We start from the raw sequence: 24794 nt of genomic DNA, 5'->3' as shown, positions 1-24794 counted from the left end.
AGAGAGCCTAATGCAGGGCTCAATCCCAGGTCCCTGGGATCATGACTTGAGCAGAAGGCAGATGCTTGACCGACTGAGCCACCCAGGCACACCATGGATTCCTTTCTTGTTCCAATCATGTCTTCTTTTTCCAGACGGTGAGCTTATTGTGGTCAGGAACTCTTCATATCCTTGGTACCCAGCTCAGATCCCATTTTTCAGAAAGTCCTGAATCTAGTATGGTACTTAGGAACATAGGCTTTGGAAGCAAAGAGAGAAATCTTGGTTCCTGTGGTCTTTTATCAATCACTCCTCAAATTACCCTGTTTGTACCTTCTGATTCTTGTCTTGATACCACTGACTTTAGTATTTGGTCTTTGTCTTCCTGAGTTTTATTTTCCTCATGTGGAAAATGGAGATAAAATGGCCCTCCTCATGGAGTGTTTATAGGGATTGACATGGCATATACAAAGCTCATAGCATATTAGCATACACAGAAACAGTTATTGTTATTACCCTGGTAAATAGAACTCTTTGAACTTAGAGATCTACAGGCCAGGTTGCCTATAATTTAAAAATAGACAAGGAAACAAGAGAACCATCAGAGGATCTGAACAAAGTAGAAGACACATAAGGTTTCCATCAATGTATCTGCCTGTGCTCACAGAGCAGCTGTTATCCTATAATGTGAGAGGTCTGGGTTTGGAGGAGGGCTTTGGGTCTCAGATCTGCCAATCCCAAGTTACCCATAGAAGGCATGTCACCCCACATCCATGAGCCTGTTTCCTCATCTCTCAGATTGGTTTAGTAACAACCTCCACTCAAGGTTGTTTTCTCCGGATGACAATTGAGCATGTATTACGTGTCAGACACTATTCTAGCTAAAAATAAAGCCACAAACAAGGCAGGCTAACTCCTGCCCTCAAGGGGGTTACATTTCAGTTGGGGAGGGGGCAGAAGGAGACATATAATACATTAACAAGCTAATAATTTTTCAGGCACTAAATGCTATGGAGAGAATAAAGAAGATCTGGGGGGGGGGGGGGCAGGTCAGGTTCCCTGACGGAGCTGATCAGGGTGAGACTCTCAGAGGAGGTGATTTTGAACTTGAATGAAAGGAAAGAGCCAACCATGGAAGGATCTGGGGATAAAGTGTTCCAGGCAGATTAACAGTCAGTGCAGAAGTCAGAGGTTAAACAAGCTTGTATATTTAAGGCATTATAAACAGGCCAGTGTGGCTGGAGCACAGTACAGGAAAGGGAGAGACAAGGTCACATGGTGACAAGGATTAAGTGAGATGGTGTGACTTCACTGTCCAGAACAACATCTGACCCAGCAGGTGTGTTTGATGGGTGCTACCTTTCCCCTGACATCGTCTTTACCTTGAGGACCCACGGTGTGCCAGTCTAAGATGTGAAAATCAGTAAATCGTATCTTTCTCTCTAAGGAGCTCATGGCTTAATGGAAGAGAAAAGATATCCACTTTAAAAATAAAACAGATCCAGGGGCGCCTGGGTGGCTCAGTGGGTTAAAGCCTCTGTCTTCAGCTCAGGTCATGATCCCAGGGTCCTGGGATCGAGCCCCGCATTGGGCTCTCTGCTCAGCAGGGAGCCTGTTTCCCCCTCTCTCTGCCTGCCTCTCTGACTACTTGTGATCTCTGTCTGTCAAATAAATAAATAAAATCTTTAAAAAAAAATAAAAAAATAAAACAGATCCAAACCAGGCAAATGATGGAAGTAAAAAGTGATAGCATGTGACCAATGATATAAATATAGAATAGCTATATAGCTATGTGATATTGATATATATATATATATATATATATATATATATATGGCTAATAGCTATATGTTGCTGTGGACCAGTCATGCTATTTATACTGGAGTGATCAGTAGTCATTTCTACAGAACATGAATGGACACAGCACGTCCACGGCAGACCTGAACTGATTTGAGCATGTTTTATTTCCCCAATTTTCCCATGGGAAAGCAGAAGTACAGAAAATGGCTTCCACCTGCCCTTCCTCTGTGACCATTTGAGGTCAAGTATTATGTCTTAGATTCAACAAGCAGTGAAAACATACACCTAAAAAGGCTCGTGTAAGCTCTGATGGGGAAAGAAGATGAAGGGGGCCGTGGCGATGTTAAAATAATGTCTTAAGTTTGTTTCTCGATCTCTACTAAATATTTTTAAAAATTGTCAATCAAAATATGAAACAAAATAAAGTTCTTACAGTTGTCCAAATTGGGGTGGCATGGGAACACAAGTCTGTAGACCTTAGGGAACCTCATGATTTGTATGGGTGAACTATCCACTTGATTTTGTGCAGCTTCATGGTCAAAACCAATCACAGAACTCAATACAGGCGATCTTCTAGTGCGACTGTGTTTGGCAAAGGAAGACCTGAAAAAAGCCAGTAGATACCAGTGGATAGAGTCAGAATCATCTAAACGTGAACCTTCCCAAAGCAGGCATTGCCTGCTGTTCACTAGGATTGCAGAAAAGATTTTAATAATATACTACAGAGCATGTAGTTTTGAGCAATATAACTTGCCAATGAGTCTTCTGGGTTAGATTAGTTATAAATGATGTCACTAAAATTACCGTAAACGTTTGAGCCACTGAAAAGGTTATAGACTAAGTAACAATTACATTTTTCTAGATGATTGTCAGTCCAAAATAGAGTTCTAGAAGTGTTGATAATTAAGCTGCCCTAGCTCAATAATTAGATAGGTCATTTGTCCATTGAAATAATAACTTCAAGCTGAGAGTTTCTCTTAGTTTCTATGGGCACACTGTGGATTATCATCTGACCATGATAGGTAGGATCCAGCGCTGGTCTGCGTAGCCCTGGGGTCCGTGTGAAAAGGGCCTTAAAAAATATTGTGGGGCACCTGGGTGGCTCAGTTGGTTAAGTGTCTGCCTTCAGCTCAGGTCATGATCTCAGGGACCTGGGATGGAGCCCTGCCTTAGGCTCCCTCCTCGGCGGGGAGTCTGCTTCCTCCTCTGCCACCCCCCCACCCCACTCATGCTTTTTCTCACTCTCAGATAAGTAAAATCTTTTAAAAATATATTGGGTGCAGCACCTGGGTGGCTCAGTCAGTTAAGTCTCTGATTCTTGATTTCAGCTCAGGTCCTGATCTCAGAGTCTTGAGATCAAGCCCCATGTCTGGCTCCATGCTGGGCTCTCTCCCCCTCTCCCTTTACCCCTCCTCCCCCTTGCTCATCCATGGGGGCACATTGTCTCTCTCTCTTAAAAAAAAAAAAAAATGGGTAATGGTGATGCCAAGGCAAGTTTGCAGCTCTTTTTAAAAAATGACAGAATCGAAATGGTAGAGTCTTGTGTTCTGTTTAGAGAATGTAATGATTTGGAAGAAATAAAAATCAGGGAGTGAGTCTATTTTGTTTTCCTCTACTTCAGTCAAATTGATTTGCATTTGAGGCACAGGGAGGCTAGGTGTGTTGCCCTGGCATAGGTCTTGAGTCAGCCCTGGGTCCTGCAGTTTGACAAAAGCCATCTGTCCCACCATGCCCCCGAAATCACTGCACAGCCAGTGGTTTAGTGTTTGGCACTTGGGCCAGGATTTCAATCTGTTCTAGACCATATTTCCTGCATTTCCCTAAAGGGTCCCCAAGCCCAAATGTCCTGTTTTCCCTTAGGGTAGCCAGACACAGAGCATCCCCATATCGGAAGCCCAGGGAGTGCGGAGTGGAAAAATATGACTCCGTTCTCTCCCTCATATGTTCTGTTAGGTTCAAAAAAAGCAGGTGCAAATCACAACTGAATTTGAAACCCCAAAAGAAACCAAAGCAAATCAACTTCACAACAACAAAAAAAAGCTTATTATAGCAAAACCTCCAAGCAATTATCAACTCCCTGGCTGATTTCAAAGCCCCCTTAGGACCTCATGTGGATTGAATCCCCATGATCTAGCCTCATGTGAGGACTGAGTGGGCTGTTCCTGAGCCAAATGTCTGAGGCTGTGGGTAAATATATTGATATCCTAGCAACTTGCAAAAGCCACAGTACCTTAGACAAGGGCTTGTTTTCACATTCTGTTAACAGGAGAGTAGGTTTCAGATGGGGACCTGGATATTTTGAGCCAATCAAAGAGGTTTTGATAAACACGAAGTTATTTCCTTTTGGTCATCCTTGGCTGCCCTTGCAAGCTGGAGCACCTTCCCACTCAGCCATCCAGGGTCTTCCTGAAATCTAAAGTTTGTCCTTTTTAAAAAAAAAAATGTGGAAACCAGTATTATTCATTCACCAGATTCTCACTAGTTTGGGGCGCCTCGTTCCAAGCCCTGTGCAGGGTTATTACAAGGGAGATGTTTAAGGTATGCTTTCCACCCCCCAGAAGAACACTGTCTCTACTGAGGAAGGCTCAGTGTACCATCCACGCTAGACTTCTCACCGTGATGTCCTTGTACTTGCCCTCCCCTCCGCCTGGACTGAATGCCCTTGCTCCCCGTTCTCCTCTATGGGAGGTACCTTCCACCCCACCCACTGCTCTGCGGAGCTCTGCGCTTTGGTCCCACATCTGTTTCACATTTCTCACCTGGCATGGGTTTATCTGAGATCCTGTTTATCACTTCTGCCAGACATATTCCTTTAACCTGGAACATTTCCTGGCACACGGTAGGCATGCGGTCCTTATGGGTGGAACGAAGGAGTGAAAGAATTCACAGGAAAGCAAAGTCGTGCACTGAAGCCTGTTTCAGTTTCAGTCTGGCACGAGGGCTTATGGCTTGGGGGAACTTGGCTGAGTTACCTAGCTTCCTAAGACTCACTTTGTCTATCTGTAAACTGGGAATAAGACCTCCTGCACAAGGCTGTTGTGGGGATGAGCAAATTCTTAGTAAGTACTTAGCAAAATGAGTGATCATGAAGAGTTAACTAGGAGAGTTACCACTAACGCATCTACTGATGGCTCACTGTGTGCCAGGCACTGGGCTAGGCACTGAGGACATAAAACAAATAGGCAAAGGTACCTGCCTTCCATAAACTCCCAGCCTGGTTTGGGAGACAGCTATGTTAACAGAAATTAAGTGGGATTAGGAACACAGAGGTGCAGCCTAACCCTGACTGGGATGGAGGGGCAAGATCAATAAGGAAGAATTTGCAGGAGAATGAACCTAGAGATGGTGACATCCAAATGGTAAAACAAACTCAGAATCTTTAAGTCCTCTCCAAACCCTGCCCTAAATATTTCTAACACACTTCAGTGTTTCCCTTCGCTTCTAAGTCACCTTCCTTTAGCTATATATTGTCGATTATTATTGTTCTTTGAATTCCATGTGTATGATGCTTTACGCTTTGCAAAGACCTTTTGCAAATCATGTGATTGTTTCATTAGCCTCTCCTAACTTCCCTGGGAGGCAGATAAAGCAGGTAATAAGCCATCCAGTCCATGAGTGAGGGAATTGAGGCTCAGACAAACCGTACAGATTCCAAGTGATCAGCCAGATGTGACCCCGTGGCCTGAATGAGGTCCGATGCCTTTCAGCTCCCACAGACTGTGAACTCAGTGAGCAAACCAGGAGCCCTCCAGCTCTGCATGTGTACCCCACCACTTCCCCCACCTGAAATGCCCTCCCCATCCTCTCTGTTCATCTGAATCTTTCTCTGCTTTGAAGTCCCTGCTCTAAGCCCAACTCCTCTAGGAAGTCTCTTCCTGTCCACACAGCCTGCTGGGGTCTTGTCTTGAACTCCAAGAAAACTCACTGTCTAGGCCATGATAGGATACTAATAGCCCCTGGAGTCCAGTTTATGGTTCACTTTCTGGTGCTTAAGTCTGCCTCTCCCTACCTGGCTGAGCCCCAGGAGGGTGATACTGTACCTTGTTAGTCTCTGTATTTAGTATATAGTAAGTGTTCGGTAAATGTCTGTTGATTAAGGGAACAGCATCAAGGTTGTTGTTAGCCAAGTCTCCTTTGAGGCTGATGGGGATGTGAGGGAAAGCAGATGAGATTTTATTGGCAACTGGGCCCTCATGTAGAGATGGAAGTGAGCTGGAGGACCAGGACGCTCCTGGTCTGATCCAGGGGTAGCAACTGTATAGATAATAACCAAACAGAATGGGAGGTTGCCAATACAGTAGAGGACAAGGGGCAATGGGAGACCCCAGCTGGCAGGGAGAGGACAGAGTAGAGGGAAGGGAAGGGATATAAGCGACCATAAAGGAGAGGGGGAATGGCGAGGTCTGAAGAAGGTCCTAGAGCACAAGCAGGTACTGACCAGGATGACACCAGGTATGGTATGATGCAGCGTAGAAAGTGGCTCCAAGCTCTAGAGAAGAAACCAAAACCAAAACAAAACCAACCCGGAGTCCCGAAAGGATCTAAGGTAGATATAAAAGTATTATGGGGTCTCATGTAAATGCCACCCTAGAGTCTAAATAGATTTGCCTCCTGAGTGGGTGGATGGATGGGTAGATGGAAGGATGACATGAACATCCACCTAGAGAATAAAAAGAATAAAAAGGAAACACAGGTCCAAGATGAGCTCTTCCCTCTGAATATTGGAATTGGTGGTGTTAATAACTATGTGTTCACAAGAGCCACAGAAGTTCATTACTAAATAATCAAGAAATAATGGTAAACAGTTTTAAAAATGGCTGTGAATTTCTCTATCCAGACACCACCACTGTTAATACCGATGTAGGTGTAGGTTTTTCCAGTCTTTCTTTTGTCTTTCTGTCTCACCCGCCTGCTGCGCACCCAGCCATATCCCTACCTTCCTGTATACCTATGACCCTTCCACCCAGCCGGGCATCCGTCTACCCATCTACACCCTTCCAAAACAAAAATAAGCTCATAAGGTACTTTACATTTCATAACCTAATTTTTCAAACCAACTTGCTGTAAGAATTCAGTTATGCATACCTATTCTAATCAGATGTCAATAGTACTAAGAAAGCACTAAAGTTGGTATTATAATACCCTGGTCTTTTTTTTCCCCCCCCATCAAAGATACTTCAATGAACAGTGTTGGTCTCCTTTTGGTCCCGAGTTACAGCAGAGGCTACCTTTCTCTAAAGCTCGTGAAGCTCTAGGTTGATCACGCAGAACTTGAACTTGATATGGGGTCCTATTTAATCCTCTGACATAAATCAGCTGCCGCTCAAAGTGACATCCTTTCATGTCCAGTGGATCCCTCCCCACAGCAGCCAGGTAGGGTGGAGGGGCCTCCGCCTCAGTGCAGAAACCCTGGGGCAGCCACCGGCAACCGCCGGCTGTCTCCGACGGACGGGCTCTGACGCCCCGGCTCTCCTGGCATCTTCAGGACACCGGTGATTCAGAGCTGTCAGCTAACGCAGCTGCAAGGAAAGGTGATGATGGATTTGTGGTGTGCAGCAGTGCCTTCGTGACCCACAGGTGGAAAAGCAGATGCTTTTGAAATGAGACTCGTCAATGTGGCAAGAAGGAGGAGAGAGGGACCAAGCTTATTAATAAAATAGAACCCCTCCTGACACTTCTTTAGGTTTTTAAATATTCAATGCCCCCCCTACCCCATAATGTACAGAAAAAAAAATACTAACCTTTCCAGTTCAGCAAGAGGGAACTGATGTGGTGGAAAGAGGACTGGTTCAAAGGCTGGAGGCTTTAGATTCTAGTGGGCAGTTCTTCCACCCACTAGCTGTGTGACCTGGGCGAATCACTCTCTTCTGGGTTGATTTTTCTCCATCTCTAAGATGATCATACATAGATGATGTATAAGTATTTGAAACAATGAGTCAGTGAAAAGTCAGGTAGGATCCAAAAATCATTTACTGAGGGGGTTTTCACGTACCAGGGTTACACAGTGGAGCAAGAGAGACCAGCCCCTGATTCTGGAACTTGCACTCTAGGGGCATACATGTAGGGGTTAGAATAGAAAACAATCAAACAGCCTGTCAAACAGCGATAAATGTCCTGTTAAAATCAAAGCAGCAGGGAAGACAGAGACCAGTTTAGGACCTGGGTTAGGTTGGGTAATCAGGAGATGGTGACCTGGCAGCTGAGGTTGGAATAAGAACATAGTCAAAGCCACGGGTCCAGCTGGAGAGAAACAGTCTCGCTGAGGAAACTACCATGACCAGGCCTTGCAAGCAAAGATGAGCTTGGTGTTCAGTTAACTAAATCCATATTTACTGACTGTCCCTCTGCTAGATTCTGGGGGTGAGGATGAACAGGAAAAGTACAGCCTCCATCCTCACTGGGCTTAGAGTGGAAGAGATGGGTTAGTAAACAGGCGATCGTGACAATGCCATGAACACGGTGATGATGAGCAGGAAGTAAGGACGTTTCTAGGGAAATGTGACAGGAGCTGCTAACAGAGCCTGAGAAGGTTGGGATGCCTTTCCTGAGGAGGTGAGATTGAAACCAAGTTCAGATCAAGCAAAATAAAAACAAAATGAAACAGGCCAACATGGGACCCGAATTCTCGCCTAGGATGGTCTCTCTGCCCATGCCCGGTCTTTGACTGACCAATGCCTGTGATTCTGTTGGACTCTAAGTGAACACTGGAAACATTCTTGACTCATCTGGGGAAAGGAAGGCCAGGACATTGCAGGAAAAATACATGAGATTCATTCAAGCATTCAAGCAAACATTCATTCCATCACATTATCACTTACTGTAGTACTTCTCAAACTTTGGCTCAAATCAGAATCCTTTCATGGGCTGGTTAAAACACAGAGTGTGTGTGTGGGGGTCCCACCCCCTGAGTTTCTGCTTCAGGGTGCTTAGGTGGTGTCTCAGAATTTGCAGTTCTCACAAGTGCCCAGGTGATGGAGATGCTGCTGGCCCGGGGACCAGATTTTGAGAACCACTGCCTTACAGGGAGTGGTTGACTCTCTTGGGCCTTGACTCTCTGGGGAGGACTTAATTTAGGGCTATAGCAGTGTTTCCTAATTCTCCTCAAAGTTGGTAGAGGACAAAAGAGGGAGCAGAGCTGAAGGCAGGGGCTCTTAGTGCAGGGCATCTGGGGTGTTTCTTCCAGAAGGATCCTCTCCAGCCTAGTTTACCCTTCAGACATTTTTTTTGCCAGTAGATCCAAGAACACCACCTACTCTTGCCTTGGCATTTGTGTTCTAATGTGTAAACAAGCTTAGAATTTTTTTTCTTATATTTTGAAAGAAAGGTAGCAGGGCTTTGCCAAGTTAATGGCACAAGCTTCAAACATGTATTTTTGACTTGTCCTCTTGGGTAGCTTATCTTCGGTTCTTTTTTTCTGTCCTATAGTTCCAAAAGTTTGTACTAATATCCCATTGGGCCAGCTCCCCAAGACGCCGCTTTCATGGACCATGTCCAGACAAACCCACTGGGCAACACGTGAAGTACGTAATGGTGGATGGAGCCTCAGTTTTGCAGCCACACAACTCTGGGTCTAAATTCCTGGGCCAACCACTTAGCATCAACCCTCCAGAGGGGTTGCCTAACCTCTTTGAGCCTTAGTAGAACAGTGGAGGAGAGTCAGTAATAGCTCCACAGTATTATTGGGAGATGATAAATGTTAAGTGTCTGGGGCATAAGAGGCGCCCAGTAGTTAGGGACTCTTATGGCAATCTGTCATTTAAAGTGGTGCTGGGAGGCACCTGGGTGGCTCAGTCGGTTAAGCGTCTGCCTCAGGCTAAGGGCATGATCCCAGGGTCCTGGGATCGAGTCCCACATCCAGCTTCCTTCTCAGCAGGGAGCCTGCTTCTCTCTCTACCTTCTGCTCTCCCTGCTTGTGCTCCTTCTCTCTCTGTCTGTCAAATAAATAAATAAGATCTTTTAAAAAATAAATACATAAAGTGGTGCTAGACATAGAATTGCTGGCTCCGGGTCCTTCACTCTGTCCCACATTTCTGTAGGCTTCAAGGGCACACAATAGAGGATGGTGAGACCATCACTCTATGCCTACCATGCCCTCTTGCATGACCTAATTCCAGGCCCTGGACACCTTTTGCCTCGATTATTGCAATGGCCTCAAGAGAACTCCTCTGCCTCCAGAACACCCCTACGAACTCTCTTCCTCATTATCACCAAGGGAACTGTTGTAAAGCAGAAGCTTGATCATGGCTGCCAAAAACCCGTCAGAGACCCTCCATCATCCAGAGCAGGGACCACACCCTGAGAGTCTGCAAAGGGCCAAAACAAACAGAAATGAGTTGCAGGACCATGGGTAGGCAGTGGGGAGCAGTGGGGATTGTGGTGAACCAAAGCATGGCTGTCTAAAGATACTCAGTCTTAGAATTCTGTAAAACCCCCTGTGAGCCAAATAAACTTATCCTGGTACTGAGTGTAGCATTGGACTACCAGTATATGAGAGCTGGTTTGGATTATGAAGTCCAAGCTCCTTGGCCTGGCTTGTAAGGATTAGGCTCCTTCTTGCTATGCCCTGACTTCAAATTCATACAACTGTCAGACTGTTTGCAGTTCCTCTGCACATGCATGCTGGTCCTCAGCTCTGTACCAGGATCAAGCCTGGAACTCCTTTTCCCCACTCCACATTTGGCAAAATCCTGCTCATATCTTTAAAATGAGTTTTTAGGTAATACCTCCTCCAGGAAGCCCTCTTTGCACTCATTCCTGGTTCTGCCAAAGGGATTATGTGCCATTTGCTGGTGCCCCAACAATATGTGCTTCTTTTCTCCATCACTGTATTCGTCAAGTGGTTAATAAAGTTTTTTCTCTTGCATCTGCCTCCCTTGCCAAGGTGTGAGCACCTAGATGCAGTGTTAATCATATTGTATGTAACAAAAATGAGCTGTTTGAGCATTGTCAAAAGGATGAGTGGGGAGGCAGGTGGACCGCAGAGTGGTGGTAGAGAGTCAAACAATAGCACAAGGGGTGTACCCATCAATGACAGGCAGACATCAGGAGAAGTGCAGGACTGTTCATCCCTATCTCCCTCCCCAGGCACAAATATCATGGGAACAGGGACAATGAAAGCATCTGAACAACTGGACAACTGAGAAGCAAGAATGTCCTTGACTCGTTCTCTCAGCTACCAAAGACCATCTTTCCTTATTGTTGATCAAATTCTGAAAGGGAGACTCTGATTGTCGGATTAAATCATTAAATCACTGTAGGCTCTGATGAGACAGCTGCCCATACCAGACGACCCCCATCAGCCCTCCAGAGTGCATATTGGCTGCCTCTGGGCAGGGGCTCATCTCTGGTCCAGTCAAGGCAGGATCATCAGGTGGAAAACATGGCACCTTCCATGGATAGGATCTCTCTGGAGGGACTTTGAGTATGGTGGGTATTCTCTGGTCTGCACAGTGCAGGGTTCAGGGTCAACACCAAAGCGAGGCAAGCAAGGTGCCTAGGGTGCAAAATTTAAGGAGGGATTACTGTCAGCGCCAGGCCAGTGCCCTCCCCTATTCCCAGTCTTCATAGGCTGATTCTTTGCATGATTTCAAGGATGTCACTGTCTCTTTGACCTTCAGTCTCTCCGTCCATAAAACTAAGGGGTCAAACAATTTGGCGTGTTAGGTTCTCTCTGCTTTTGAAACTCCTTGACACTGCCCCAGCTTCTGGGATAACTCCTCCTCCTCCACCTTGCCCCTGGACTCTTCCCATCTGTCCAAGAGGGGGCCTGATCTTCTCTTGCTTGGCTTCTCTAGCAAAGCTTCACTTGACTTCCCAGGGCCTGGCTCATAAACCACTTAGCAAAGGCAGTCATGAAAGAACAACATAGCATCTGTTCTGGGCCTCCACAGAGGACGTGCCTCACATTCCTCCCCTCAAGGCAAAACGGATCGGCCTTGACCTGGGGCCGCACCAGGGAGAAGTAACCCTTGCGGGTGGGTGGGGTGCCATTCGGAACCCAGATGAGGTCAGTGACCACATGGTCCCTGGTAGCCCTGAGGTATGAAAGGTATTTGCCTCCTCTATTAATCACTCATAAAAGTGAATATCTTGGGTTGACAGTTTTCATCTTAGCGGACAAAGGGGTCAAAGGCTTGACTCATTCTCAGTGAGAAATCTGTGTAGGTTGGTTCCTCTGAGACAGAGCCAGAGGACCACAGAGGTAGGAAGGGAGAGATGATAGAAGGGAAGCAGTGAAGTGGCAAGGGAGTGTTACTCATCTAGTCCAATCTCAGATCTGATACTTGCACCCAAGCTAAGAGTGTTGCATCAGTCATCCTCTGCCAGAGGCTGCTCATTTCACTGTTGGATGGCACAGATTATTAGAAATATCTTTTATAATGATAAGCCAAAGCACATCTCTTTGACACATTCATCTATGAGTCAGTGTGGAAGAAGAACAAGTAAATTTCTCATCCAAACAGTTGCCCTTAAAACACTTGCAGACATTATCACACCCTACTTGAATCTCCGGTGCATAGGGAAAAAAGTCCCCATTCCTTTCAGCTCGTCCTTCTACAGTAAGTTTTCCAGGTACCCATCTCCCCTGACTTATTGGCCACCCCCTTCAGGAATTGCAGTGCATTGGTGACCTTCACACAGTGTGGGGCCAGAACTACACATGGTTATGCAAGTGTAGAGAGCAGATCAGTCATCTCAACTCACAGATTCTATTGAGTGATGACAGAGACAGGACAAAGCCCCGTTGTATAAACTTCAGGGTACTATGGGAGATGCAGAAATGCTAACAAACCAGTGAGAGAGGGGACCAGCCTTTGCAAAACACAATATTTTGCATGGAATTTACCACGTGTATACTGTCCTCCAGGGCTCCTGTGGACCAAGCGTCTGCACAAAGCCAGCACACCCACGATGGCAGAAATGCTGACCAACTAGATATGCTTTCAACTCATCAAAGCCAATGACAGTTATATGGCTAATGCTAAAAAGCAGTTAATGTAGGCTGGGGAAAAGGCTGGGGTGAGGACTGTAGTCTCTGATTCACACCCATGTTGCCTAAAATGTCTTCCTTTTCTTGATCACCACTTCTCAGTTTCCCTTTATACTGCATTTCCAGCAAACTCACACCTACATGTGAACTCAGTTTCCTTGGATTCCTTTATCCTAATATTCTGGAATAATTATTCCTTTTTTTCATATGATAACCACACTTTTAATTCTATTTTTAAAGACCTTGTGGTTTTCTCTTTAAGGTTTATATTAGTCCCATGAGTTTTACACAATAGTGTTGTAGAAATGAGGAAGAATGCTATTCTTGACTTGCCCCGGTGGTTTCAGCTGCAAGCTATACACCATGACATCTCCCAAACTTGCACTCCTGGAGCTTTCATCTCGAATCGTGCTGTACACTTTGCAGTGGAACCTCTCCTTTGGGAGTCCCATGGGTACTTAAAATTCATCATCTCTCTTTCCCATCCAAACCTCGCATAATCTATTGTGATTAATTGTCCTGTGGTCACTGCCAATCAAGGTGCTGTACTGCCGAGAGAGAAAATTCACATTTCTTGAGCATCCGCTGTGAAGCTTAACAACAGTGCAGCACAAATATTATCCGTATTTTATAGATACAGAGACTGAGGCGTGCTCTCAGGTCCCACATCTGATCCTTTAACAAAGGCAGTGGGATCTGCTTTCAAAGCACACCTAGGATTCTAGTGAAGTCGCACACATGGGCAGCGCAACTACCTTGGCTGGGGCCACCATCATCTCTTGGTGTGGTTATTGCAATAACCTCCAAATGGGCCTCAGTGCTTCCACACGTGATTCTCTAATACCCAGTTCTGTAAGGTTCCCGGAGAGAAGTCTTCATGTGATTCAGATCAACTCCCCATTACATTTCCATCTCCCTTGAAACAATATTCTTCTAATTGTCCTCGGGGCCCTTCATGCTATGCTGACACTTCCTATTAGAACCTCATCGCCAACTGCTCTTTCTCGCACCTTCTTCTGCTCCACTATGCGGGCCTCCCGAGCACTGCCACAAATGCTCGGAGACATTTTTCTGAGGGTCCTTGCACTTGTTCTTGCCTCTACGTGGGATATACTTCTCCCAAGTAACCATGCGTTTCACTCCCTCATTCCCATCAGGATCCTGCCCAGATCAGATCTTATCAGGGAAGTTTCCCCTGGCCACCCTGTACATAAACTTCACACTCCCTCTCTTCCCTCACCTACTCACTTTCATTTTCTTCCCTACATCTACAGACTACATGTATCTACAGACAACATGTATATTAATTTTTTTTATTTGTTGTCCAGCTCTTCTTACTGGAATATAAGCCTCATAAACTTATATTCTAATGACAAAATCTGCTTTGTCTTACATTTAGTAGGTGCTCATTAAATATTCAGTGAGTGAATGACTTAGAGGCAACTGGCAAAGCAGGGAGTATCCAAGATGGTATAAAAATCAGAGATCATCACCAGTAAGAATTATGTGGAAGGAAGAGGGAAATTTGACCTAGAAGAGTAGGACCAAAAAAAGAGTCATGAGGACTGTCTTCAACTACTTGAAAGTCTGGCAAGCAAACTTACTCAGAATTCTCCACAAGGTAAAAACTAGGACTAAAGGTAGCTTGCCAGGGGCACGGGGGTATGGTAGGCATTCGAGACAAAAAGAATTCTCTGAGCACTGTGTTGATGCTAAGACATGGAAAGACATGGCTCATTTGTTGAATACTAATTAGCCATGTGTAGCTGGAGGTGAAGGGTGATAGATGAGGCCAGAAAGATATACTGGATGGGCTATGTGTGCCACGTTGTAGAGTTTTGACTTTTATTGCATTCATTCATTAATTTATGTAAGCATTATACACTGCACAGTTAGTGAACACATTATATCCCAGGCTCTCTGTTGGGTCCTGGGAATGCAAAGCCTGGAATATAAAATCCGTCCTTAAAGGCTGTAATGATTTATTTATCAAGTTCATTTATTCATTTATCAAGTTCTTAATGGCCTCTGCACATAAGGGTTGCTAAAAAAATACTAATACCTGAATGCAGGCTAAATTTTTCTAGTTAACTTTCATGACAATCCTATGAAGCAAATGGAATTGTGCTCATTTTACAGGTGAGGAAACTTAGATTTATAGAACTAAATTTTCTGTCCCATCTCTACAAAGCTGGTTAAATTTAGTCCAGTTCTGACATTGTTCATTCTTTTTCTTTTTTGCATTGTACCCTCTTGTCTCCTCAAAGGAGCTCAGACTGATAAATGCCTTCATAGAGCACAGAACTAGAAAGAGGAGGAATGGATCTACTCTGTCCATCCAGGAGAGTTTTGAGAGGAGCTTTTAAAAATGAGTGAATCTCTTTCATCTCCTTAGTCAAGTAGTTACCAAGTTTAAATTACCACAACTTAGAATGTGCCCAGAACTTCCTTGCTATCAACCCTGGGAAGTAAGGAGCACCATGGTTAAATGTGCCAGCCTTGGGTTAGATAGTCTGGGGTTTAAACACCAGTTTTCCCTTGATTAGCTATATGAATCTGGGCACATCATTTGATCTTATTAGCTCTCAGTTTCCTCATTCTTAAAATAAAATAAAAATAAAAAATAAATAAAATAAAATAATAAATAAATAAATAAATAAATAAAATAATTAATAAATAAAATAAAATAAAAAATAAATAAAAATAAAGATTAAAAATTGTGCCTCTCAGGGGGCACCTAGCTGGCTCAGTCAGGAGAGCATGTGACTCTTGATCATGGGGTTATGAGTTCAAGCCCCACAATGGGAGTAGAGCTTACTTTAAAAAAAAAATGTACCTCTGGGGTACCTCGGTGGCTCAGTAGGTTAAAGCCTCTGCCTTCGGCTCAGGTCATGATCCCAGGGTCCTGGGATCAAGCCCCGCATCGGGCTCTCTGCTCAGCAGGGAGCCTGCTGACTCCTCTCTCTCTGCCTGCTTCTCTGCCTGCTTGTGATCTCTGTCTGTCAAATAAATAAATAAAATCTTTTAAAAAAATGCACCTCTTAGAATATTACTACAGATCCTATGGATATTAAAGCGAAGTAAGGAATACTATGAACAACTCTATACCCACAATTTTGATAAACTAGATAAAATGAACCAATTCCATAGAAGACACAATTTGCCAAAACTCATGCAAGAAGAAATAGACAATTTGAATAAGGCTATGTCTATTAAATAAATTGATTCAATAACTAATGATTTCCCAAAGCTGAAAACACCAGGCCAGATGGGTTCAATGGTAAATTCTACCAAACATTTTAAATTATATCAATTCTGTATAATCACTTTCAGAAGATAGAAGCCGAATGAATACTTCCTAACTCATTCTATGAGGCCAGCATTACTCTAATGCCAAAAATAGAAAAAGGAAAAAAAAACAAGGAAAAAAAAGCCCACTACAGACCCAATATCTCTCTTGCACATAGAGGCAAAACTCCCCAACAAAATATTAGCAAATTGAATCCAACAATATGTAAAAAGAATTATATGCCAGTACCAGGTGGGATTTATCCTAGATATACAAGGCTGGTTGAACATTAGAAAAATCAATCAGTGTAATTTATCACATCAAGAGGGTAAAAAAGAAATATCACATGATTACATGATCATAATGATAGATTCAGAAAAAAAAATCATTTGATAAAATCTAACACCCCTTCATGATAAAAACTCTCAGCAAACTAGGAATAGAGGAGAACTTCCCTAACTTGATAAAGAATATCTACAAAAAAACCCTACAGCTAGGATCTTACTTAATGGTGAGAAACTGGAAACTTTCCAACTTTATCAGGTATAAGACAAGGATGTCCCCTCTCACCATTCCTTTTTAACATCATACTGGAAGAAGCAATAAGACAAGGAAAGGAAATAGCAGGTAAACAGACCGACAAGGAAAGGAAATAGCAGGTAAACAGACCGACAAGGAAGAAACAAAACCGATCACTCACAGATAACATGATTATCTAAGTAGAAAATGTGAAACAAAAAAACCTCTAGGAACTAATAAATAATTATTAAAAAGTTGCAAAATATGAGGTCAGTATACAAAAGTCAATTGTCTTCCCACATACCAGCAATGAACAGATGGAATTTGAAATGAAAAATACAATACCATTCATATTAGGGCCTGACAAAATGAAATACTTAGGTATAAATCTAACAAAATATATAAAAGATCTATATGACAAAAACTATAAAATTCTGATGAGAGATATTAAAGGAAAAAACTAAATAAATGGAAAGATCCTGTCCACGTTCATAGATAGGAAGACTCAATATTGTCAAGATACCTGTTCTTTGAAACTTGATTTATAGATTCAGTGCAATCCCAATCAAAATCCCAGCAAGTTATTTTTGTGATACTAACAAACTGATTCTAAAGTTGATATGCAGAGGCAACAGACCCAGAATAGCCAGTACTGGAGGAGAAGAAAAAACTTGGAAGACTGATACTACCTGAATTCACAACTTAATTATAAAGCCACAGTAAATAAGATAGCGTGGTATTGGTAAAAGAGTAGACCAATAAATCAATGAACGGAATAGAGAGCCCAGAAATTGACCCACATAAATATAGACAATTGCCCTTTGATAAAGGAGCAAAGGCAATACAATGCAGCAAATTTAGTTTTTTAAACAAATGGTGTTGGAACAACTGGACATAAACATGCAAAAAAAAAAATGAACCTCGACACAGACCTTACACCATTCACAAAATTTAACTAAAATGGATTATAGACCTAAATATAAGATACCAACTATAAATCTCCTGGAAGGATCCATGAAAGGAATAATTGATAAACTGAACTTCATTAAAATTGAAAACTTCTGCTCTGTAAAAGACAATATCAAGAAAACTAGAAAACAAGCCACAAAATGGGAGAAAATATCTCCAAAAGATATATCTGATAAAGGACTATCGTCCAAAATATCCAAAGAACTCTTAAAACTCAATAATAAGAAACAAAACAACCTGATTTTTAAAAGAGCCAAGACCTTATCAGACACCTCAGCAAGTAAGATCTACAGATGGCAAATGAAAAGATGCCCCACATCGTAAGTCACCAAGGAACCACAAGTGGAAACAACAATGAAATACCACAGTACACCTATTAGAGTGCTCCAAATTCTGATCACTGACCACACCAGCACTAGTGAGGACATAGAGCAGTAGGAACTTGTATTCATTGCTGATGGGAGTGCAAAATAGCACAGCCACTTTGGAAGACAGTTTGGAGGTTTCTTATGAAACCAAACATACTCTTATTATAAGATCGAGCAAATGTGTTCCTTAGTTTTTAGACAAAGGATTGAAAACTTATGTCTAAACAAAAACCTTCCCGTGAATGGTTATAGCAGCTTTATTCATAATCACCAAAACTTAGAAGCAAGGAAGACATCCTTGGGTAGGTGAATGGGTAAACAAACTGTGGTACAGCCAGACAATAAACTATTATTCAACACTAAAAAGAAATGAGCTACCAAGTCGTGAAAAGACATGGAGGGACCCTACATGCATATTTCAGAGTAAAAGGAGCCAATCTGAAAACATTACGTACTGTATTGATTTCAACTGTATGACAGCTGGGAAAGACAAAACTAAAGAGACAATAAAAAGATCAGTGGCTGCCAGGGGTTGGGATGGTGGCGTAGGGTGAACAGATAGAGCACAGAGAATTTTTAAAGCAGTGAAAGTACTCTGTATAATATTTAAATGACGGATATATGTCATTACACATTTCTTCAAACCTACAGAACATACAACACCAAGGGTTAACTGTGGACTTCGGGAAATTAGGATGTGTCACTGTAGGTTCATTAATGTCAACAAACATACCACTCTGGTGGGGGATGTTGGTAAAGGGGGAGGCGATGTACGTGGAGGTTCAGGGAATAATATGTGACATCTCCATAACTTCCCCACAATTCTACCTCAAACCTTAAGCTGCTCTATGAAAATGAAAATTGTACCTCTCATGGGAGATTATTGTGAAATTAAATGAGATATATCATATATAATATTTAGCAGAATTTCTGGCACAAAATAAATAATCAGTGACTCTCAGTCATGAAGAAAATGGTGATGAGAATATTCTGGCTCTAGCTGACAAAACCAAGAACACATCTGACTAATAGGGACTACTGCGTGGCTTCCACTAAAAACCTATTCAGAAGACAAGCTGGGATCCCATCCTTCATAGTCCTACACTGAGAAGGGCTGCACCTTAAGAAGGGTGAGGAGGAAGGTACAGTCGCTATCCATCCCACAAAGCTATAAAACCCAAGAAAGAGTTTGTTTTTGTCCTGTTCTTAAACCTTTTTTGTTTTGTTTTGTTTTATTTATTTATTTATTTGAGAGAGAGAAAGACAGACAGAGATAGTGAGAGAAAGCACAGGCAGGGAGGAGAGGGAGAAGCAGACTCCCCACCAAGCAGGGAGCCCAATGTGGGGCTTGATCCCAGGGCCCCGGGACCATGACCCGAGCCAAAGGCAGCTGCTTAACCAATTGAGCCACCCAGGTGCCCCTTCTAAATCCTTTTAAAATGAATTCTCCTCTTTAAGGAAATGCTATGACCTTTGCTTGGGGACTAATCGGGATGTCTACAAATGTATACATTTAAGAATATTAATAGAATATACTTTAAAAGTTTTTCTTTGCTGTGGGATGCTCATCAATATTTTGCACATGTCTCAACTAGACTCTGGGTGGCTATTCTAATATTTTTGCTGGGGCAGTCAGGATACACCCACCCAAACACATTTCATCCAAACATGATTTGATCTGGGACATCTCCGTAATCAGGGAAGACAAGCAGATTGAAAGTGTGTGAGAGGCCAGTTTCCTAGTGAGCTGAAACATGTTCTGTTGATGGAAACCTCTCCACACAAGGCATGGGCGGGACACAGTGACAGGGGAAGGTGGGGGAAGCAGGGGGTGAGGTTGTGATGAAGAGGGAGGTGGGAGTTTGGGCAAGCAATGGGGTCTGCTTGGGATACCGGTCATAAGAAAGCAAGCTTCAGCACAGATGTCTATAAGGTGGAATAACCCCACATATTTGTATTTCAAGACCAATTTCCTGGGTGGGGGGATTTTTGAGAATTCACAGCATGCTGTTAAGGTCAGACAATCCTTGGGAATTGGTTTTCTTCTCCCAAAATTCCATCACATTAAGTTTGAGGAAAGCCCAAGTAAATGACCCACTTTGATTCTGGATATGAAATGACAAGGGGGGGGGCAGTACAAGTCATATTTATTAAAAATTAACAATGTGCTTTCCTTAATTTTTCTCTAATTATCACAGAAGAGGCTACTAGGGGTCAGAGAGAAGCAGTAATTCGTATTTGAAGTCGCAAATGTGCCAGAGGGCCCTGGGCATCTATGGGAGAAGGGAGGGGGAAGATCACTGTTTAACTCATCTTCCAAGTTGTGGACAGGGAGTTAGACACTGAGCCAGGGACCTGGGGGGCCAACAAACATGGCCTATTCCAGGTCATTCCAAGGAGTTCTGCTCCAGTTCAAGGGGCTGTTCCAGGTCCCCACAGGGATGACTTTGGAGGTCCCAAAAGACTTCCCAAACACAATGAGTGAGGACAGGTCATCTCTTTCCCTTGAAAGTGATTCAGCCAAGCCCATCATGCCAAACCTTCTGGGTCAGTGAACAAAACAGTAATGCTCATTCAGCCTTCTAAAGGGAACTTGCTGTCACTTATCCTTATTTCATATAAAATACAAGAGCCCAAATTTGAATTTCAAATAAACAATGAAAATGTTTTTGGTATAAGTGCATTATAAATGTTACATGAGATATCCTAAAAAATGATTTATTATTTATCTGAAGCTCAAATTTAACCGGGTGGCCTATATTTTTATTCACAATGTCTGGCAACTCCTTCCACAAGTCCCTAAACTTCTTACAAGCGTGTTCCCTTCCAGATGGTGAGAGGTAGTATGACAGATCACAACTTGCAAAATGGGAATAATGATAGAATATGCCACTGGGGGGTCGTGAGCCCCCCATCAATGAGAGCTCACTTGGCAGTAGGCTTTCCTTCCCTGTATCTTTAATTTCTCACTACTCAGCTCCTGGGGATCAGGAGCATGGACCCTGAGGCAGTGGCTTGATTTGAACTCTGGATCCACAAATAGTCAGCCATATGACTTTATCTTAAGTAATGTAATCTCTCTGCATGATTCCAGTTTTTTTCATCTATGTAATGGGGACAATGAGAGCCATCACCTTACAAAGTTTTCTGGAAGCTCTAAAGTACTTAGATCAGTGTTTGGCCCCGGGCAAGAAAAGACAGGTTTCTGTTTTCATTATCCCTGTTGTTATTATCCCCTGTTAACCTCCCGTAAAAGGCATTGGGCAGGTGAGAATCATGTTGTCACATCAAAGCTGGGAGGAATTCGGAGTCTCAGAAGGCTTTGCAGAACCGCTGTAGTTCAGACAAGAAAAAGGCTTCAGGAACATATATTTAGTGTAATTCTCCTGTTTTAAAGATGAAGAGAAAACTCAAGGCAGAGAGACTACAGGGCTGGCTCCAAGCTTCACAGGTTGTTAAGAGTAGGGTCTGGGGGTGTAAAGGCTCATATAGATCAAAAGAACCCAAAGGAATTGAGCTAATGGGTGGAGATGATTCTTTTGCTAGAGTCACAGAATTACAGGGTTTTAGAGTCACCAGGAATAGCCATGGCAAAACCTGCACCACGGCCAGCCTAAGGCAAAAGTACTGACATAGAGTCCAGTGTTCTTGGGGTCCTATTCTCAGTTTTATCCTGTGCTTGCTACGTGTCTTTTGGCAAGTTCTCACCTTTTCTGGCCTTCAGCGTCCCTCTGTAAAAAAAGATAATCGTCTAGCTCTGTCTGCTTCCTAGGGCTATTGCAAAACCTCTGGAAGGAATGACACCCCGGCTGCCTCCCCAAAATTTACTACCCTGCTTTACCCTTGTGGCCTCTCCCTAGCTCATCGAAGTGCTGCCTTCCTTCACGTCCTTGGCTTCCGGCCCTCGAAGGCATAGGATATCTGGGCCTCAACTGACTGCCGACCAGCAGATTCCAGTAGGTGGGGTGAGGGTGGAAATGGCTTCTTCCTGCTTAGCTGGCTTACGTTACCCATCAGCCCAGTTGCAAGCCATTCAAAGACAGCCTCCGAGCTCAGCTCTCAAGCAATGCTTTTTGAACTGAACAGAGTAACCTTGCTAAAAAGCAAGTCTGGTCTTGGCAGTTACCAGCCAAATGATGCCGTATAGGTGTTAAAGTGGTCTCCACTCTCACCACCATCTGTGACCTCTTACCCAGACCATTGACCCCTAGCTTTTCTGTGCCTGGTTGACCACTGAAATCCATTCTTTACATAGCCACCAAGAGATCCTTTTAAAATAAAATCTAATCAGGACAACTGCTGCTTAAAGCCCATCATCTACTACAGGGATTTTTTTGCTTTGTTTCTGAAGTTCATGGATGGGCTTTAGGGAATTTGAACACCCTGAAAGGTACACTCTGGTTCTATCTGTGTGCAGATTAACTTTGATCACCTTCTCAGAGCAGTCTGGGACATCTTTACCCCACCCCCCAAAAAGCTTACAAACCTCTGCTTCACAGAATAAAATTTAAACTCCTTACTTTGTAGGACATGCCACGCCTCCTATGATACAGTTTGAACCTGCAGCAGCTTTATTTTGGAGACTCTTGGTCCCAATGGTTCAAACACCTCTTGCAGTTTCTCACCTCCTTGCCCTTGCTCAGGCTGGGCCTTCTGCCTCAAATACTTCTTCCTGTCCTTCCTGCTGAACTCCCTCCCCTGGTTAGCTCCTTCGTAAATATTATAACTCAATGCAAGGGTTCCCTCTTCCAGAAAGCTTCCTCTGACCGTTTCCCTCACCCCCACCCGGAGGAAACGCACCAGCCTGGGTTGTCACAATGGAGATGTGCCCACCTGTCTAGAAGTGCACTGTTCCCCTTGTGCTCCCATGACATGAGAGCTCTTTAAGGATAAGACTACGTCTTACTCATTCTTTCCTTCCTCTCCTACCCTAAAGCCAGGGGTCCTTGGGGACCAGTGGCATCTGTAGCATCAACATCTACATCTGAGATCTTATTAGTAATGCAGATTCTCAGACCCCATCCCCGGCCTGCAGGAGGTGGTATTGATTTTTTCTCTAGCCTCACCACCCATCTTTCCTCCACTAATTCTCTACCCCGAGCCACACTGGCCTGCTTTAACGTGTATCAGACCAGCAATCCCTTCCTGCCTCAGGCTCTGTGCCCAGATGCAGGAGAGGGCTGTAAGTGAGTCACTTTCTCTGTCCTTGAGGAGGGACAGTCAGGTAGAAGAGCCAGAGAGGGGCACAAAGAAACATGCAAATGACAGAAAGCAAAGTAATAGCGTTGTGCACGTGGTTCAGAAGCAGCAAAGATGAATTTCATGTGGGGACGTCTGTTCTGAGGTGACTTCCAAATGTTTCTACAGCTCAAATGCGTAGGTTTTCCCATTTGAACATTCCACCACTAGTGATTTCAGCGCCATGAGCCTCAGTCCCCATATGTGTAAAACAGGGGCAATGGCCACCACGTAGGGGCACAGGGCGAGCGCCCACGGTGTGGGTAAGCACACCTGAGCACAGGGCAGGCCTGCAGCCAGAGCTCAGCAGGGGTTTGTTTTCCCTTATTCCCAGGACAGATTCAAGTTTAGATCTCAGGGGAACCTAACCTTGAGTGGGAAACTAAGTCTGTCCTGAAGAAATGAGGGGTCAAGGAGCAGGCTTGAGGTGAGGCTAAAGAGAGAGGAAATTTCCCCTCCACGGTGAGAAATGTCCCTCTTGTGGGTGTGGTGGCCAATGTGAAAGTGGAACCTCCCTCCTGGCCCCTGCACTTACCAGAAGGAGCAGCGGGGCTTGCAAAGCCTTACAGAAAGAGCCCCAGCTGAACAGGAACTGGGGCCACGGGTTCTGGGAAGCGGGCGGCTTCAGCGGCAGAGTCCGGCAGGCCCAGTGTTTACACACTCCTGTAGCACCTGGATCCAGACTGTGTTCGACACGGAGCGAACTGCAGGGAGCTATTGGCAGGAGTCCTCCGTGGATGGAAAGTTGGAGAGAACACCAGGATCGCTTCTCCAGGGCCCAGAGCTCCCAGCTCTCTAGGTGAACAGCCTTGATATGGCTGCTGGGAGGAGGTGGGAGACACAGGAGGCCCCGGGGGTTAGACATTTATTCATTCATTCATTTGCTCCCCATTTCCTCATCTATGAAATGGGGAAAGGATTCCTTCCCTGTCTATTTGGAATGTATATCGTGGGGAAGGGTTGCTTTGGAGATTGGATGAGATAATCAATTCAGTCATCCATTCATTTAATGTATACTAACTAAACCTCTACTATAATAATAATAATGGACACTCACTGAGTGCCTATTAAGTGCCAGCCGCTAGGTTTACTGCTTAATCTTTACAATCGCTCTGGGGGATAGCTTCTGTTATTTGCATCTACAGAGGGGGAAACTGAGGCTCAGAGGGGTGAATATGCCTAGATCACACAGCTAGTCAGTGCTGCAGCTGAGATTTGAGCACACACAGACTGCTGCTATCTGGTCCTGAGCTTATAGCCACAAATGGAGCCTAAGTCTTATCTCCTGCACGTTGGATGCGGGATCTTCCAGGTCAGGAATTATTATCTATTAATCTCTGATTCTGTAGTGGCTAAGCCATGGGCCAGCGTGTAGTAGCTGCTCAGTACATATGAGCAGGCAACTTAGTTCTAAGAACAAATCTAAGACAACAAAGTGAAATGAACTAGTCTGGTGGGGCAGACAGGGAAGCAAACAGACAACATGTGATATCATAGGTAGGTGCCTACAAAGGACCCTCTGGGTTTTGTGCTGGGTTGGTATGTACCAGTCAGAGTCTCAACAGCCCACTGATGGCTCTTGTGATAAATTTAGAGGAGGGCTTATTTGCAAAGGGGAAGATGTAGAAGACTTATAGGAGAC

The 24794-nt window shown here is 44.0% G+C and overlaps 1 long non-coding RNA gene across 1 annotated transcript; it reads right to left on the bottom strand.

The window, feature by feature from the left end:
• Nucleotides 1-1922: 1922 nt before the first annotated feature.
• On the bottom strand, nucleotides 1923-23858 carry LOC308342093. The gene is made up of 5 exons (XR_013966746.1): nucleotides 23688-23858; nucleotides 7521-7668; nucleotides 7008-7298; nucleotides 4010-4204; nucleotides 1923-2382 (listed from the first exon to the last, which is right to left on the bottom strand). It is a non-coding gene; the product is annotated as an uncharacterized lncRNA (long non-coding RNA).
• Between the last annotated feature and the right edge of the window lie 936 nt (nucleotides 23859-24794).

Source organism: Martes martes (assembly GCF_963455335.1).
Source record: "Martes martes genome assembly, chromosome: 4".
Lineage (NCBI taxonomy): Eukaryota > Metazoa > Chordata > Mammalia > Carnivora > Mustelidae > Martes > Martes martes.
Note: the sequence above shows the minus strand (reverse complement) of the source record. Positions and strands in the feature narration are given on the sequence as shown.